This window comes from Rutidosis leptorrhynchoides, chromosome 3 (assembly GCF_046630445.1).
Source record: "Rutidosis leptorrhynchoides isolate AG116_Rl617_1_P2 chromosome 3, CSIRO_AGI_Rlap_v1, whole genome shotgun sequence".
Taxonomy (NCBI): Eukaryota; Viridiplantae; Streptophyta; class Magnoliopsida; order Asterales; family Asteraceae; genus Rutidosis; species Rutidosis leptorrhynchoides.
This window is the reverse complement of record NC_092335.1, coordinates 132,845,078-132,864,196: the sequence shown is the minus strand read 5'-3', so window position 1 is coordinate 132,864,196 and position 19,119 is coordinate 132,845,078. Positions and strand designations below refer to the sequence as shown.

The 19,119-nt window shown below is 32.2% G+C and overlaps 1 non-coding gene across 1 annotated transcript; it reads right to left on the bottom strand.

Annotated features, from left to right (window-relative positions):
- Positions 1 to 18,782: 18,782 nt before the first annotated feature.
- On the bottom strand, positions 18,783 to 18,889 carry LOC139903519 (small nucleolar RNA R71). The gene has a single exon (XR_011778333.1). It is a non-coding gene; the product is annotated as a small nucleolar RNA R71 (small nucleolar RNA).
- Positions 18,890 to 19,119: the final 230 nt, after the last annotated feature.

The following is a 19,119-nucleotide window of genomic DNA, read 5'->3' as shown; positions in this document are numbered from 1 at the left end:
ATTAAGTCAGCTGTCATCGTTAGTAACCTACAACTAGTTGTCCAACGTTAGATGTACAGAAAAAAAATTGATATATATTATCTTGAATCAATCCACGACCCAGTGTATACACGTCTCAGGCTAGATCACAACTCAAAGTATATATATTTTTGGAATCAACCTTAACCCTGTATAGCTAACTCCCACATTACTGCATATAGAGTGTCTATGGTTGTTCCAAATAATATATACACATGGGTCGATATGATATGTCAAAACATTTGCATACGTGTCTATGGTATCCCAAGATTACATAATATATTAGAATACATGTATAATACAATATAAGTTAGCTAGGATATGATTAATATAGATTTGTTACCAATTTTCACGTTGCTACAACAAGAAAAATTATCCAATTTTGTTTTACCCATAACTTCTTCATTTTAAATCGGTTTTGAGTAAATCAAATTGCTATGGTTTCATATTGAACTCTATTTTATGAATATAAACAGAAAAAATATAGGTTTATAGTCGGAAATATAAGTTACAAGTCATTTTTGTAAAGGTAGTCATTTCAGTCGAAAGAACGACGTCTAGATGACCATTTTAGAAAACATACTTCCACTTTGAGTTTAATCATGATTTTTGGATATAGTTTCATGTTCATAAGAAAAATCATTTTCCCAGAAGAACAAGTTTTAAATCAAAGTTTATCATAGTTTTTAATTAACTAACCCAAAACAGCCCGCGGTGTTACTACGACGGCGTATGTTCGGTTTTACAGTGTTCTTCGTGTTTCCAGGTTTTAAATCATTAAGTTAGCATATCATATAGATATAGAACATGTGTTTAGTTGAATTTAAAAGTCAAGTTAGAAGGATTAACTTTTGTTTGCGAACAAGTTTAGAATTAACTAAACTATGTTCTAGTGATTATAAGTTTAAACCTTCGAATAAGATAGCTTTATATGTATGAATCGAATGATGTTATGAACATCATTACTACCTCAAGTTTTTTGGATAAAGCTACTGGAAATGAGAAAAATGGATCTAGCTTCAAAGGATCCTTGGATGGCTTGAAAGTTCTTGAAGCAGAATCATGACACGAAAAACAAGTTCAAGTAAGATTTTCACTCGAAATAAGATTGTTATAGTTATAGAAATTGAATCAAAGTTTGAATATGAGTATTACCTTGTATTAGAAAGATATCTTACTATAAATAAGAAAGATTTCTTGAGGTTGGGTGATCACACTACAAGATTGGAAGTAAGCTAGCAAACTTGGAAGTATTCTAAATTTTATGAAACTAGAACTTGTAGAATTTATGAAGAACACTTAGAATTTGAAGATAGAACTTGAGAGAGATCAATTAGATGAATAAAATTGAAGAATGAAAGTGTTTGTAGGTGTTTTTGGTCGTTGGTGTATGGATTAGATATAAAGGATATGTAATTTTGTTTTCATGTAAATAAGTCATGAATGATTACTCATATTTTTGTAATTTTATGAGATATTTCATGCTAGTTGCCAAATGATGGTTTCCACATGTGTTAGGTGACTCACATGGACTGCTAAGAGCTGATCATTAGAGTGTATATACCAATAGTACATACATCTAAAAGCTGTGTATTGTACGAGTACGAATACGGGTGCATACGAGTAGAATTGTTGATAAAACTGAACGAGGATGTAATTGTAAGCATTTTTGTTAAGTAGAAGTATTTTGATAAGTGTCTTGAAGTCTTTCAAAAGTGTAAGAATACATATTAAAACACTACATTTATATACATTTTAACTGAGTCGTTAAGTCATCGTTAGTCGTTACATGTAAGTGTTGTTTTGAAACCTTTAGGTTAACGATCTTGTTAAATGTTGTTAACCCAACGTTTATAATATCAAATGAGATTTTAAATTATTATATTATCATGATAATATGATGTATGAATATCTCTTAATATGATATATATACATTAAATGTCGTTACAACGATAATCGTTACATATATGTCTCGTTTCAAAATCATTAAGTTAGTAGTCTTGCTTTTACATATGTAGTTCATTGTTAATATACTTAATGATATGTTTACTTATCATAATATCATGTTAACTATATATATATATATATATATATATATATATATATATATATATATATATATCCATATATATGTCATTATATAGTTTTTACAAGTTTTAACGTTCGTGAATCACCGGTCAACTTGGGTGGTCAATTGTCTATATGAAACCTATTTCAATTAATCAAGTCTTAACAAGTTTGATTGCTTAACATGTTGGAAACACTTAATCATGTAAATAACAATTTCATTTAATATATATATAAACATGGAAAAGTTCGGGTCACTACACCGTGACATGCTTTTAACTATGGTCTATAACGTGTCGGATGCAATTACTATCCTTTGTAGGAGCAATAGTAAAGATCACCCTATAGTTTTTCGGTCTGGCACAAGGTCCTGTCTTTGACCATGCTATGCAACCACCGTTCTTACGGTTAACACCCGATTTGGTTCAGGTGACCTAATGAATTCCAGGTGAATTTCTAGGATTTTACGTTCAATGGTAATGAACACATTGAAAATAGGGTTTTCAGAAAATAAATCAGTTTGTAATTTGATCAAAATATTTTCTCGTTCAAGCTCGAGTTTAGATATCATTGAATTTCATGAGTTTGAGTTCTCAATCTTTAAGGTCAATCTCAAAGATTGAGTAATATCAGTTTTAATAGCTGATTTTTAATCTTTAAGGAGTTTATCCTTTCTGGGGGTCTAATTCATTAGTCTTATCAAGCTAATTTGCACGGCACCCTCCCCATTTTACGAGACATATCCTCTCATGGTTAGGATAAGTCTGACCACTTGGCGACTCTGTTTGATGCTGAGGTCTGTGGATTTCCAGCTGATTTTCGAGAAAACTTTTCAAGGTTTTTTGTAGACTCTACAACTGGTCTGGATGACAAATTCCTGACCTAAATCAAGAAGAGCGTGTCTTTTTCGGAAGACTTTACTTTCTTTTAATGATGGAATTGATTCATCGTGTAGATCCATCTTTCTTTCAAATATATTACAATTTACCGGGTAAAACGGTTAATTTTGTCAAAAACAAAAGTATCTTCAATTATTTGTACAAAAATATGTGATATATGTTTTAAATAACTTGGTAAATTTTTCCCACACTTGGCTTTTTATTTTCCTTTCTTTGCCTTTTTATTGTCCTCTATTCCATTTTAAATGAATTCTAACATTTTGGGTTGTTTCTCAATTTATGTCCTTTCCGAGGTAACAATAATTTCGGTGTCAACACCTAGTTTTATCGTTCATAAATATATATAAACATGATTTTGAATTCATTTATTTGAAAATTTTGAAAAATTTTACTAAAATTGGGTAGTCAGTATATAAGACTAGGGCTGTTCTTTATTATCAGAGAGCACTAGATTCTAATACAATTACTGCGTTACTAGTATTTTTAATAGTAACCAAGTGTATAAGTTAAAATTTTAAAATTCCGAAAGAATTTAACCCCTTCCCACACTTAAGATCTTGCAATGCCCTCATTTGCAAGAAATCAGTAACAATTTAAATTATTGAGGGTGATTAGCGTAGAAAAATGATTAAATTTTACCAAATTTTCCAAACACATTGGCGTTTGTTTGCTGAATGATAAATGGTGCATATCATTTGTTCATTCCGTCTTGTTGTTACATCACATTTGTTTTTCGTTTTGTCGTCAAAATTAGTAGCTTTTGCTGAACTTAATGCCAGTCTTTGAAAATGCGCTGTTTTACCCTGTTGTGTACAATTGACAATATACATACATACAAATAATAAAATGCATGGTAATTTGAAATGGGACTTAAAATCTCACTTTCAAATCAAATATGAAACATTAGTACAACATAATAAAAATATTAAACTTACATAAAAGTATCAAATCAAAATATAATGTTTAAACATAAATAAATAAAAATAATAAAAAGATAAAAATCATATAAATCACCAACGGGAACTATACCAATCTGGATAGGGGTTCCAGTTCATGTCGTCGGTCGGGTTCCATGGTTGGTGATAGGTGTACTGGTAGGCCTGGTTAGGGTCGTAGAGAGTAAATGGTGGTCTCATCTCGGGCTGGTGTGGAGGATAGTAATCGGGTCGGGTCGGTACGTAGTGATCCTGAGGTGATAGCCGACTCATGATCTGACACTGATGATAGTCCCATCTGTCATGCTGTCGTTGCTTAGAATGCTCGTACTCATTCCGGGCTTGCCACTGCTCTAACTGACTAAATCTATCCTCGTTTGTCATTTCTACCTCATCTATACGCTGGTAGACGTCAGTCATAGCCTCCCTAATGACATCCCTAATGTCATTCGCTTCCTCCATTACCTCATCTGAACCTCTCTCTACCTGTGGATGATTACCATCATAGGGTACTGCCTGGTTGCATCTGCTCTTTAATACCTTAGCACCCTGATAGACCCTCAATCCTAAAGGCTCAACCTATTCCCTACATACCAAAAGTGAACCCCCTTGATCCCTATCTACACCCAAATACTCTCCAATGAGAGTAACAAAAATACATCCTCCTATTACTCCCCCTTCCTGTATTCCTTCCACCATCTTAGACAAATGAAAACCAACACAGTAAAGGATATTAACAAAGCCTCTTGGGTCTCGAATACACTTAAGGTAAAATAAATCATGTAAGGTCATTTTCTCCTTGTTGTGACCTCTCTGTGTAATAGATTTAGGCAGAAATTTATGAATTATACGAAGCTCGGCTCTGTTAATATGTAAGTAGGAGTGTGTTCCTGTCCGCCCAAAAACATTATAATCTGACATACACCTCCAGACGGCGTTAGCATCAAAATTCATATCTACCCTTTCACCATGATAAATCAAATTTGTACAATTGGGTAATAGTAATTCAGCGGGCGTATATATCTGTAAAGCCCTGGCCATGTCCAGCATGGACATCCTGTACATCCTACGGCCAAGTATAAATCTAAGAAAACTTCTATCATCTAACCTATCTAAATCCGCATTTAACGCTATAGTACTCATAAGCTCAACGCACCATTCTTTATATACAGGCCTACGAATGGTGAATAAACGTTCCCAATCGGGAAAAGAAGAGCTGTCATACCTTTGGATTAGTAGCAGTCTAACACGGTTAGCTAGTTGGACCATTTCCAAAGGCTCCCAATTGATTACCCTTGGCACTTCTACATTTTTCGGTACCAGTTTGAATTTGTTACTTTGATATGTTGGGTAATCTTTCCAGCTTCGATCAAATCTCAGATTAGGATGCAACTGTTCTTCATGAATCGTTGGGTGTTGTACTATTGGATGCATTGGAAATACTACGTAGACATCAACATATTCTTGTTGCGGATCATAATAAGGTACGTGTTGATCAGGTTGTTGTTGTTCATGTTGTTGCTCCTGTTCAGGTTCATATTGCATTTCTGGTTCAGGTTCTGGAGCAGGTTGTCTAGATGACGATGATGCACCATCAGTATTAGTAAATCTCTGCAAAACACATTAAACACAAATTTTGTGCATCTAAATATGCATTAGTGTTAGCAAAATAACAACTTGAAACAATTACGATAACATGTTTAATCAAAATTAAACTTATACACATTTTCACAATTTTCATAATTCTACACTTTTTCAAATAAGCATATATGAAAATGTTTACAAAGTTCATAAGCATTCAACTTAAATAACATGTTAAAATAACCATTACTAGCAATTAAACAAGTTTCAAATGGTATTTACATCAATTTAATCAAGTTCATGAATTTTAGACCTAAAAAGTCTACTTTAATTCTCAAAAATCATGTTGAGGATCAAAGTTTGGATCATTTAGCTACCTAAACATGTTACACTACTTAATTTAGTAATAATTCATGACAAAATTCGGCCATAACCTATTTATATCAAAAATCCCCAAATTGCTCAAGAACACAAACCCTAGATTCCTAAAAATTTTGAAGTTTTTGGCTTCAAATCATGTTAAATAGCATCAATCTAGGTTATACATGCATAATATACTAACAATTTAACTCTAATTACACTAGAAATTGACAAAATCAAATTAGGTAAAATATTGGTAAATATCACAAAAATTAAGAAATTCAAGAGTTTAGGGGTGTAATTTTTACCTTCTCGTGAAAAAATCCGAACCTAGTCATGATTAGAGCGGATTGTAAGATGAAATTTGGTTGAATTTGGTGAAAAAATGGTGATTTGAGGAGTGTATTGTGTGTGTGTGTAGAGTGGTGAAGACAGAACAGCTCGTGGCCTTTTTGTTCCTGACCTGATTTCGGTCCCCATGCGATCGCATGGTTTTTGTGAAGGAACCCCATGCGACCGCATGGGGTCTGTTTCTTTATTTTTTTTATTTTTTTATATATAAAAACCTTATACTTTTTAAAACAAAGAATTAATTTTATTTAAAATTTTGTTCCTTTTTAGGAGTGAGGGCGTTTTGGATCGTTGTCCTAGTCCGTCTCTCGACAAAATTTTAAAAATTTGTTATTTCAAAGCGTTGTTTTAAAAGCAAAGATTTTTGGGTTTTTTAAATGTTTTTGGCATACTTTAATTCAATAAGATTAATAATAATGATAATAAAAATTCTCGTCCCTCCCTTGGGTAGAGCAATTTCGGTTCAACGACCTAGTTTTCAACTCACGACGAATTTTTATAAATCATATTTTTAACTTAATGAAATAAAGTAAATTTTTCTTTTTAAATTCACACCAAACTTAAATTTAAAATGCATAAAATTAAAATTTCATATTATTAATATTTTAAAAATTCACACCAAATTTATATTATATTTTTGTTTTTAAACATACAAAATTATATTAGAAATATTAATTTTTAAAATACATAAAAACTTAAATATATTGATTTTAAAAAGTTTACAATATTAATTTAATATTTATATATTAAATTTAAAAACATGGTAAAAATTAAAATTAAAAATCTTTTTGGTCTTTTATCCCACTTTAATCAATCAAATATTATCAAAAATATACGCCCCTCTTTTCAGTAAAGTAATTTCGGCTATATTACCTAGTTTTACTCCTGACAAATTTCTGAAATATTTTGGGTTGATTAATTAAAGATATTTATACCTTAAGAATAAACGGAAAATTTCGCAGTGATGTAATAAATTTTTGTATGATATCAATAATTTCGGTTACGCATACCTAATTTTATTGAATACCAATTTAATACTTTATAGCGAACGATTCAGCATTTATTATCAAAAGGTTAAAAGCAATAAAAATAAAAATAAAAATAAAAACTGTACATACTTACCTGTGAGAAAGAATTCTCAGAGACCTGCTTTAGCCGAATCATAGGAGAGTCGTGTGATTTGGTTCTCCATAGCTACGTAAGCATAACCTCGAATCTTCAATATCTTTTCTTCTAAACATATGAACGGTCCTTCTCTGCATAGAGTAACAAATTCGATATTTGAATATGTTTGATTATTTGAACATTTACCTTCGTGTGACCATTTTCCTCATTTATAACATCTTTCAAGGTGTCGTTCTCTTCTTTTTGTTGCGGATTTTGATTTTCCTTTACCAAAATGTATCTTATGATGATCTTTTCTAAGTTCTTTTCTTACTCCGTCCATTTTTTCTCTTATGAATGATATCAGTTCACTCGGAAGTGTGTCATTATTACGTTTAGTAATCATAGCATGTATCATTAGACCATGGTTCAGATCAAAGGAATTCTTCATCTCGTAAAACCTAAAAAAAATAAAAATTCAGAATGGGGGAAGAAGACTAGTTCTTTAGGGTCTGCTAGGGAAAGACCATTCAGATTCCATTCTCGGAAACTACACGAAAACAGAATAACTAACTCTAACAGAAATATATATTACCCTAAAAAGATTCGAATCTTCCCACACTTAGTTAGTTGTGGTGTTGAAATTGTGATTAACTTCATCTTCAACTTCCATTAGATTATCTATGTAATGTTTAACTCTGTGACCATTAACCTTAAATTCAACCCCATTTAAATTTATTAACTCCACTGTTCCGTATGGGAAAACTCTTTTGACTATGAATGGTCCAGACCATCTTGATTTCAATTTTCCAGGAAATAGCTTAAATCGTGAATTGAAAAGAAGAACTCTGTCTCCTTCTTTAAATTCTTTTGAACTTCTGATTCTTTTATCATGCCATTTCTTCGTTCTTTCCTTATAGATTAACGAATTTTCGTATGCTTCATGTCTTAATTCTTCTAATTCATTTAGTTGGCTTAACCGTAGACGTCCAGCTTCACGTAAATCAAGATTACATGTCTTCAAAGCCCAAAAAATGCTTTGTTTTCAATTTCTACTGGAAAGTGACATGCTTTTCCATAAACGAGTCTAAAAGGTGTGGTTCCAATTGGAGTTTTGTAGGCTGTTCTAAAAGCCCAAAGTGCATCCTCTAATTTCATGGACCATTCATTCGGATTTGATCCTACGGTTTTCTCTAGAATACGTTTTAAAGCTCGGTTGGTATTTTCAACTTGTCCACTTGTTTGTGGATGATAAGCGGTTGAGATTTTATAAGTTACTCCATATCTTTTGAGAACTTTCTCAAGTTGATTATTACAAAAATGAGTACCCCGATCACTTATTAAAGCTTTCGGTGTTCCAAACCTTGCAAAAAGACGTTTTAAGAAGTTGACTACAACTCGTGCATCGTTAGTTGGGAGAGCTTGTGCTTCCGCCCATTTTGATACATAATCAATGGCAACGAGAATGTAGAGATTATTATGAGATTTTGGAAATGGACCCATAAAGTCAATACCCCAAATGTCAAATACTTCACATACTTGAATGACATTTTATGGCATTTCATCTCGTTGACTTATTTTTCCGGCCCTTTGACAAGCATCACAGGATTTACAAAGAATGTGTGCGTCTTTGAAAATTGTAGGCTAATAGAATCCAGCATCGTAAACTTTTCTTGCTGTGAGCTGAGGCCCATAATGCCCTCCTGTTGGTCCTGTGTGACTATGGTTTAATATTTGACTAGCTTCATCTCCGAATACACATCGGCGTATTATTCTATCGGGACAACTTTTAAACAAATGTGGATCTTCCCAGAAATAGTGTTTTATATCACTAAAGAATTTCTTTCGTTTTTGGTACGACAACCCTTTTTCAAGGAATCCACATACTAAGTAGTTTGCATAGTCTGCAAACCATGTAATTTCACTATAATCTATCTTCAATAGATATTCATTAGGAAAGTTATCTTGTATGACCGATTCATTTAGAACTTCTAATTCAGAATTTTCAAGAAGAGAAAGATGATCAGCTGCGAGATTTTCTGCTCCCTTTTTGTCTCGGATCTCAATATCAAACTTTTGTAAGAGTAAGATCCAACGGATTAATCTTGGTTTAGCATCTTGTTTTGAAAATAGGTATCTAAGAGCAGAATGGTCGGTATAGACCACTGTTTTAGCTAGAACGAGATATGAACAAAATTTGTCAAAAGAAAAGACAATGGCAAGGAGTTCTTTTTCAGTAGTTGTGTAATTCGTTTGTGCTCCTTGTAACGTCTTACTAGCGTAATAAATAGGTTGAAATCATTTTTCAATCCTTTGTCCTAAAACGGCTCCCATTGCAAAATCACTTGCATCGCACATAAGTTCAAAGGGTAGATTACAATTTGGAGTTATCATGATCGTTGCATTAGTGAGTTTTTCTTTAAGAATATTAAAAGATTTGATGCATTCATCTGAAAAGATGAATGGAGCATCCTTTTCTAGGAGTTTATTCATAGGAGTGGCAATTTTAGAAAAATCTTTTATGAAACGTCGGTAAAAACCGGCATGCCCTAGAAAACTCCTAACTCCTCTAACATTGGTGGGATGTGGAAGTTTAGCAATTACATCTACTTTAGCTCTATCCACTTCAATTCCTTCTTTTGAAATTTTATGACCAAGAACGATGCCTTCTTTAACCATAAAATGGCATTTCTTCCAATTAAGTACTAGATTTGATTGTTCGCATCTAATAAGCATTCATTCAAGATTAACTAGACATGATTCAAATGTATCACCAAAAACTGAAAAGTCATCCATGAAAACTTCCATGCATTCTTCTATCATGTCGTGAAAAATCGTCATCATGCACCTTTGAAAGGTTGCAGGGGCGTTGCAAAGTCCAAATGGCATGCGTTTGTAAGCAAAAGTACCATAAGGGCACGTGAACGTGGTTTTCTCTTGATCCTCGGGTGCTATTGGAATTTAAAAATATCCGGAAAAACTATCAAGAAAACAATTGTAACTATTTCCTGCTAATCTTTCCAACATTTGATCAATGAAAGGTAAGGAAAAGTGATCTTTTCTGGTGGCGTCATTTAATTTTCTATAATCAATACAAACACGCCATCCTGTTAGAGTCCTAGTAGGAATAATTTCATTTTTCTCATTTGTGATGACAGTCATGCCACCCTTCTTAGGTACACATTAAACGGGGCTTACCCATGGACTATCAGAGATTGGATAAATTAAACATGCATCTAGCAGTTTAATTATTTCTTTCTTAACAACATCTTGCATATTAGGATTTAGTCTTCATTGGCGTTGCACATACGTTTTATGACCTTCTTCCATAAGGATTTTATGTGTGCAATATGAAGGACTTATTCCTTTAATTTCATGAATATTTCATGCAATAGCTGGTTTATGAACTCTTAGCACAGAAATGAGTTGAGATTTTTCATTTTCTGTAAGAGAAGATGATATTATTACAGGTAATTCAGATTCACCATGTAAATAAGCATATTCCAAATGGTTTGAAAGTGGCTTTAACTCTAATGTCGGTGGTGCTTCTATCGATGATTTGTATCGATATCTTTCTTCTTCTTTTAGCATTTGAATTTCTTCTGTTGTTGGTTCATATCCATTAACCATGAGTGTGGCTAACATGTCAGCTTCATCAATTAGTTCAGTTCCTTCTCCTAAAGAACATTCTCCTGTTCCTTGTAATTCTGGAAATTCTTCTAACAATTCTGCATGTGAATCTATAGTTTGAATATAATAACATGTATCATCTGCAGATTGCGGTTGTTGCATGGCTCTATCAACTGAAAAGGTAACACTCTCGTCCTCTATACTTAGGGTCAGTTTCTTACCGGACACGTCTATTATTGCTTTAGCCGTGTTTAAGAATGGTCTTCCTAATATGAGAGGAACTCGAGAATCTTCTTCCATGTCCAGAATAACAAAATCTACTGGAAATACTAAAGTACCAACTTTAACTAGCATGTTTTCCATTATCCCTCTAGGATATTTTACTGATCGATCGGCTAGTTGTATGCTTATTCGTGTTGGTTTCAATTCTCCAAGGTCTAGTTTAGCGTATAGTGAATACGGCATTAAATTTATACTAGCACCTAAATCTGCCAATGCTTCTATTGAACTAAGACTACCCAGGAAACATGGAATTGTGGAACTTCCTGGATCTGATAATTTTTCTGGTATCTTATTCAATAGTACTGCAGAACAATTAGCATTCATTGTAACAGCCGAAAGTTCTTCCATTTTCTTTCTATTTGTGATTAGATCTTTCAAGAATTTAGCATATCTAGGAATTCCTGAAATCACATCAATGAAAGGAAGATTGACATTTATTTGTTTAAACATATCCAAGAATTTAGATTGCTCGGCTTCAAGTCTCTCTTTTCTCATTTTACTCGGGTAAGGAAGCGGTGGTTGGTATGGTTTAACATAAGGTTTAGCCTTAACTGTGTTATCTCCGTTAACCTTTTCAACAACCGGTTTTGTTTCCTATCTTGCTCAGGTTGTGGTTCTTGTGGAGTATGAATAGAATCATCAGAAATTACAGGTATTTCAGGTGGTTTAAGTGTAATACCACTTCTTGTGGTAATGGCTTTAGCTGTTTCATTCCGGGGGTTAGCATTTGTATCACTAGGTAGACTTCCTGGTTTTCTTTCACCTATCAACCTTGCTAGGTTACTTACTTCTTGTTCCAAATTTTGAATAGAAGCTTGTTGATTTCTAAATGCTTGAGCATTTTGTTCATTGGTTTGTTTCTGAGATGTGAAAAACTGCGTTTGAGATTCAACTAGCTTCGACATCATATCTTCTAAATTTGGCTTTTTATCATCGGTTTGTGGTGGTTTATTTTGAAAAATAGGTCTTTGCTAATTGTAAGTATTATTGGATACTTGTTGATTGCTAGGACCTTGTTGGTTGTTGTATGGAACATTTCGGTTATAATTTTGATTTTGATTGTAAATTGGTCTTGGCGGTTGATAATTATTTTGATAATTATTTCCAGGCCTTTGGTTTATATATGAAACATTCTCTCTTTGTTCCATTGTTTGTTCAATACTGAGACAATCTTTTATTAAATGTGGTCCTCCACACTGCTCACAACTAATTCGTATTGAGTGGATATCTTCAGTCATCTTTTCCATTCGTCTCTCGACAGCATCTATCTTTGCGAAAATGGAATCGAAGTCATGGCTAGAATCGGCTCTAGCTGCTTTAGATGATCTAACGATATCTTTTTCTTGATGCTACTCATGAGAGTGGGAAGCAGTGTTATCAATAATTTTGTAAGCGTCAGTTGCGGTTTTCTTCATAATGGAACCACCAGCTGCTATATCGATGTCTTTTCTTGTAGTGATGTCACATCCTTGGTAGAATATTTGTACTATTTGACAAGTGTCTAAACCATGTTGCGGTCATCCTCTCAATAACTTTCCAAATCTTGTCCACGCTTCATATAGAGTTTCATTTGGCTTTTGCGTGAACGTAACAATTTCTCCTTGAAGTCTCACGGCTTTAGATGCCGGAAAGAATTGTTTAAGAAATTTTTCAACTAAAACATCCCATGTATCAATCGCCCCTTCAGATAACGATTCTAACCAATCTTTGGCTTCTCCCTTTAAAGTCCAGGAAAATAACATGAGATATATCTGTTCATCCTCCACTTCTCTTATTTTAAATAGAGTACAGATCCTATTAAAGGTACGAAGATGTTCATTTGGATCTTCCTTCAGCGCACCACTAAATTGGCATTGATTAGTTACCATATGTAGGATTTTTCCTTTGATTTCATAATCTGGCGCATTAATGTCAGGTTGAGTAATTGCGTGACCTTGGCCAGTGCATTTAGCTCTCATTCGGTCTTCCATACTTAGAGGTTCCAGATTTTCCATGATTGAATTTGTTGAATCTGAATCAATAGAGGATTCTGATTTAATGGTTTGTTCCTAGACACTCTCTGTTTGAATGATTGGTGGTTCTGGAAGAAAGATTAATGGTTCAGGATCTCTGAATTCTCCCTGAATATCCTCCGGATTCTCAATTGTGAGGTCGGGTTCAAAAAATGGATTATCGGAAATTTGAATTGGAGTACTTGGTCGACTGGATGACAATTTTAAAGAAAAATCAGCGGTAACAATATTGGCTAGATGTCTTGATCGAGTTACAGGTGGTGAACGTATAAAAGGTGGTGAACGTTTTGCTCAGTGCATTCACTGAATATCCTAATAGTTAAAAAAGATAAAAATTATATAATTTATCAAATTAATAGACTTTTCTGATTTTGCCCACGTTTCGAATAGCCAATAGATGCAGCAGGTAGCCAGGACCCTTTAAATCGGAAGCCCACAACTCGCCACTAACAAATTCAACTATTACTACGAACCAGAAAATTTTGGATGTCTATCAATTTAACCACTTAAAAGAGCGCGTCGGAAAAGAGCGCGTCGGAAAACGTCAAAAAATAAAAGGTCGAAAAATAATAAAAAGAACGTAGCGCGTCGAAACTTAAAAGTCTAAAAACTAAGAATTAAAAGTTACGTCTAAAGGTATTAAAACTTAAAAGAAATACTATATCCAAAACGGCAATAACTTAAAAAGGTTCTAAAATCTAAAAACGGCGTCGCAAAATTCTAAAGCACCTAAATCTTAGTCTATAGAAAAAGTACTTAAGGGATTTTACGGCAAAGCCTAAAAATCTAGAAATAAAAATAACTATGGCAAAAACTATGACTTAAAACTAAATACGAACGAAAAATACAAATATTACGCTAAAACAAATAAAAAGATACAAAATATAAAAATATAAAAATAAACTTAAAGTTGTAAAAAGTACAATTTTTATAAAAATATTATTTTTATATTATTTATTTTATAAAAGTATCAATTTTATAATTTATTAAAACTAATTAAAACTAAAAATACAAATTAAATAAATAAAACTAAAACTAAATAATTAAATAAACTAACCCTAATTAGGGTTTTAATTAATAATAATAATAATTAATACACCGTAATTATTGCAGAAATCAGTCAAACCTGGCGTGTCAGATCAGGCCATGCGATCGCATGGATATCCCGTTAAATTTTCATGCGGTCGCATGGGCTAGGGTTCCAGGCCTGAATATGGGCTGCTACAGTACCAGGCCGAGTGATTTTACTTTTATATATATATATATTTTTTTTTTGTTTTTAATATATGAAATATAATTTATAATAAAAACTTATATTTACAAAAAATACTTATTAGTTTTTATAACTTTTCACAATAAAAAAATATAAACTTTTTAATTTAACTAAACTTAAAAATATAGATATTTTATATATATATATATATATATATATATATATATATATATATATATATATATATATATATATATATATATATATATATATATATATAGCGTTTCGCTTCCGGCGTTTAAGCAGTCCCCGGCAGCGACGCCAAAAATACTTGATGTTAAAGCGAAGGGGTACAAAATAGTAGTATTTTTGCTGCAAAATACTATTAAATACGATACAATTTTACACAAGTTATTTATTTATTTATTTATAGAGTGGATATACCTAAACCTTGCTACAACACTTATAGGCAGTGTACCTAATCGTACAGTAGTGTAGTTTTTAGTAAGTCTGGTTCGTCCACAGGGAACTCGCTAAGTTTAACGCGATATTTTTAAAACTATATTTGTATAAATATAAATATATATATAAGTAATATTATTATTATAAAAAAGGGGGTTTTTACCGTTTAATGACCGGTTTGTCGATTTTAAAACTTTAGTCGCAGTTAAAACCTAATGTAAAATATTAAAAATAAATATAACTTAAATTAAAGCGTAAAGTAAATAACAATAATGAAATTGCGATAAATAAAAGTGCGATAAATAAAATGACAATAAATTAAAGTGCGATAATTAAAAAGTACGATAATTAAAATGACAATAAATTAAAGTGCGATAATTAAAAGTGCAATTAAATATGAAATAAAGGATTATGCTTATTTAAACTTCCGTAATCATGATGTTTGACGAGTTGATTTTAGTTTATTACCATGGGTTAATTGTCCTTTGTCCTGGATTATTCAATATGTCCGTCTAGTTTTTGTCCATAACAGTCCATCAGTCATAAATATAAAGTGCGAGTGTCCTCGTCAAATTATCCTTAAACTATAATTATCCATAACAGTCCGAAGTCAAATATTCCAACTAATTGAGGACTTAAACTATAATTACACCAAGTGTCCTTTATATAATTCACCCCTGTTTTAATAAGTCCATTGACTATTAATCCATTCCCGTGTCCGGTTAAATGAACGATTATTAGTACTTATAAATATCCCGTCCATCGTGTCCGATCGAGTGTATGTGGTTATTTATAGGTACCTCCAATTGTAAATCTTTATATTAAATTAACGAACTATCATTCAATTAAACAAATATAAAGCCCATTAATAGCCCATAGTCTAATTTCCACAAGTGTCGTTCTTTTGTCCAAACCCCAATTAAGGTACAAAGCCCAATTACCCTGTCTTTAATATTTAGCCCAACATCACGATTACTTCAATTTAAATAAGCATAATAATAACTTAGCTACGAGACATTAATTTAAAAAGGTTGAACATAACTTACAATGATTAATAATAGCGTAGCGTTACACGGACAGAATTTCGACTTACACCCTTACAACATTCGCTAACATACCCTTATTATTATTAAATTAAAATTAAAATTAAAATTATAATATATATATATATATATATATATATATATATATATATATATATATATATATATATATATATATATATATATATATATATATATATACATATATATATATATATTACGTGAGATAGAGAGTAGAGAAAGATGTGTTTTTGTTTGACCAAAACTGCGAAATTTATAGATGTGGCCAGCATATTGGGGCGATGCGATCGCATGGATTTTCTTCTTCCTGACCATGCGATCGCATGGCCTGGGATTCCAGCTCACATATTGTTGTTTGCTTCTTGCCGACGGTTTTACTAAATATATATAATATATAAATAATTTTAAGAATTATTTATATATTATATTATATTTATGTGCATAGTTGACTTGTAATTTTCGCTCCGTTACGTTGCGCGTTGAAAGTTGACTTTGATCCCGGTTCCGGATTTTCGAACGTCCTTGCGTATAATTTAATATCTTGTATTTTGCGTTTCGCGTCTTGTACTCTTGTAATTTTGAGACGTTTCTCATCAATAATTTGAACCACTTTCATTGTACTATGTACTTTTTAGCTTTTTGGTCGTTTGCGTCTTCAATTCGTCGAATCTGTCTTTTGTCTTCACCTTTTATTATTTAAACGAATATCACTTGTAAATAGAACAATTGCAACTAAAAGCTTGTCTTTCTTGAGGGATAATGCTATGAAATATATGTTCGTTTTTAGCATTATCACTCCCTGTGAAACGAACCGGACTTGCTAAAAACTACACTACTCTACGATTAGGTACACTACCTATAGTATTGTAGCAAGGTTTAGGTATATCCCAAAAATAAATAAATAAAACTTGTGTAATTTCGCCGTATTTCGTAGTAACTATAATAGTATTTCGTACCCCTCCGCTCGCACATCAAGTTTTTTACGCCGCTGCCGGGGAGCTGTAAAATGATATATTTTTAAAAAAATATATTAAAAAAAATAATAATAATATTAAAAAAAGAAAAAAAATATATTTTTAAGAGTTTGTTTAATATATATAAAATTAAAAAGTATTTTTAGTTTTGTTTCTAATTTTTAAAATATAAGTTTATTTTATTTATAAAAAAAAACTGAACCTGCACGAATTTGGCCTGCACGAAATCTGAATCTGCAAACTCTGCAGTCGCGCGGAGCTGTCTGACACCTGCAACCTTGTACGCATTAATTGCTGATTAAGGTTTTAATAATTTAATTAATTATTATTAACCTAATTAGGTTTTGATTTATTTAATTAGTATTTAGTTTTTAGTTTTAATTTATAATTAGTAATATTAAGTTTTAATATTATTATTAATTATATAAATTAATACTTTTATAAAATAATAATATAAAAATATTATTTTTATAAAAATTGTATTTATATAACTTTAAGTTTTATTTTTATATTTTGTATCTTTTTATTCGTTTAGTTCGTAGTTTGTATATGTATCGTTCGTAACTGGTTTTAAGTTATAGTATTTTGCCATAGTTATTTTATATTTCTAAATTTTTAGGCTTTGCCGTAAAACCCTTTAAGTGCTTTTTCTTTAGATTTAAATTTAGGTGCCTTAGAATTTTGCGACGCCGTTTTAAGATTTTAGTGCCTAATTAAGTTATTGCCGTTTTGGATATAGAATTCCTTTAAGCTTTAATTCCTTTAGACGCAACTTTTAATATTTAGTTTTTAGACTTTTAAGTTTCGACACTTTACGTTCTTATTATTATTTTTTTCGACTTTTTGTTTTTCGACGTTTATTTTTCGACGCGCTCTTTCTTTCTCATTTCTACGCTCTAGTTTTAGGACATAGAATTTTCGTTATTTTCGTTAAATCTCGACGAAAAATTATTTTAAGCGATTAAATTGATAGACATACAAAATTTTCTGGTTCGTAGTAATAGTTGGATTTGTTAGTGGCTGAGTTGTGGATTTTCTGACTTAAAGGATCCTGGCTCCCTTCTGCATCTTTTGGCTATTCGAAACGTGGGAAAAAGCAGAAAAGTCTATTAATTTGATAACTTATATAATTTTTATTTTTATAACTAATAGGATATTCAGTGAATGCACCGAACAAAACGTTCACCACCTTTCATACGTTCACCACCTGTAACTCGATCAAGACATCTAGCCAATATTGTCGCTGTTAATTTTTCTTTAGAATCATCATCTAGTCGAACTCCAATTCAAATTTCCGATAATCTATTTTTTGAACCCGACTTCACAATTGAGAACCCTGAGGATATTCAAGGACAATTCCAAGATCCTGAACCAATAATCATTCCTCCTGAACCACAAACCATTAAATCAAAATCTTCTAGTGATTTGGATTCAACAATTTCAAATATGAAAATAACGGAACCTCTAAGTATGGAAGATCGAATGAGAGCCACACGCAATGGCCAAGGACATGCCATTATTAAGCCAGACATTAATGCGCCAGATTATGAAATCAAAGGACAAATCCTACACATGGTAACTAATCAATGCCAATATAGTGGTACGCCAAAAGAAGATCCAAACGAACATCTTCGAACTTTTAATAGGATCTGTACTCTATTCAAAATCAGAGAAGTTGAGGATGAACAGATCTATCTCATGTTGTTTCCCTGGACTTTAAAGGGAGAAGCCAAAGATTGGTTAGAATCGTTACCCGAAGGAGCGATTGACACATGGGATGTCTTAGTTGAAAAATTTCTTAAAAGATTCTTTCCGGCATCGAAAGCCGTGAAACTTCAAGGAGAAATTGTTACGTTCGCACAAAAGCCAAATGAAACATTATATGAGGCGTGGACAAGATTCGGAAAGTTGTTAAGAGGATGTCCTCAACACGGTTTAGACACTTATCAAATAGTGCAAATATTCTACCAAGGTGTCGACGTTGCTACACGAAAAGACATCGACACAGCAGCTGGTGGTTCTATTATGAAGAAAACTGCAACCGAAGCTCACAAAATCATTGATAACACAGCCTCCCACTCGCATGAATGACACCAGGAAAAAGATATCTTTCGTTCATCTAAAGCGGCTAGAGCCAATTCTATCCATGACTTTGATTCCGTTTTCG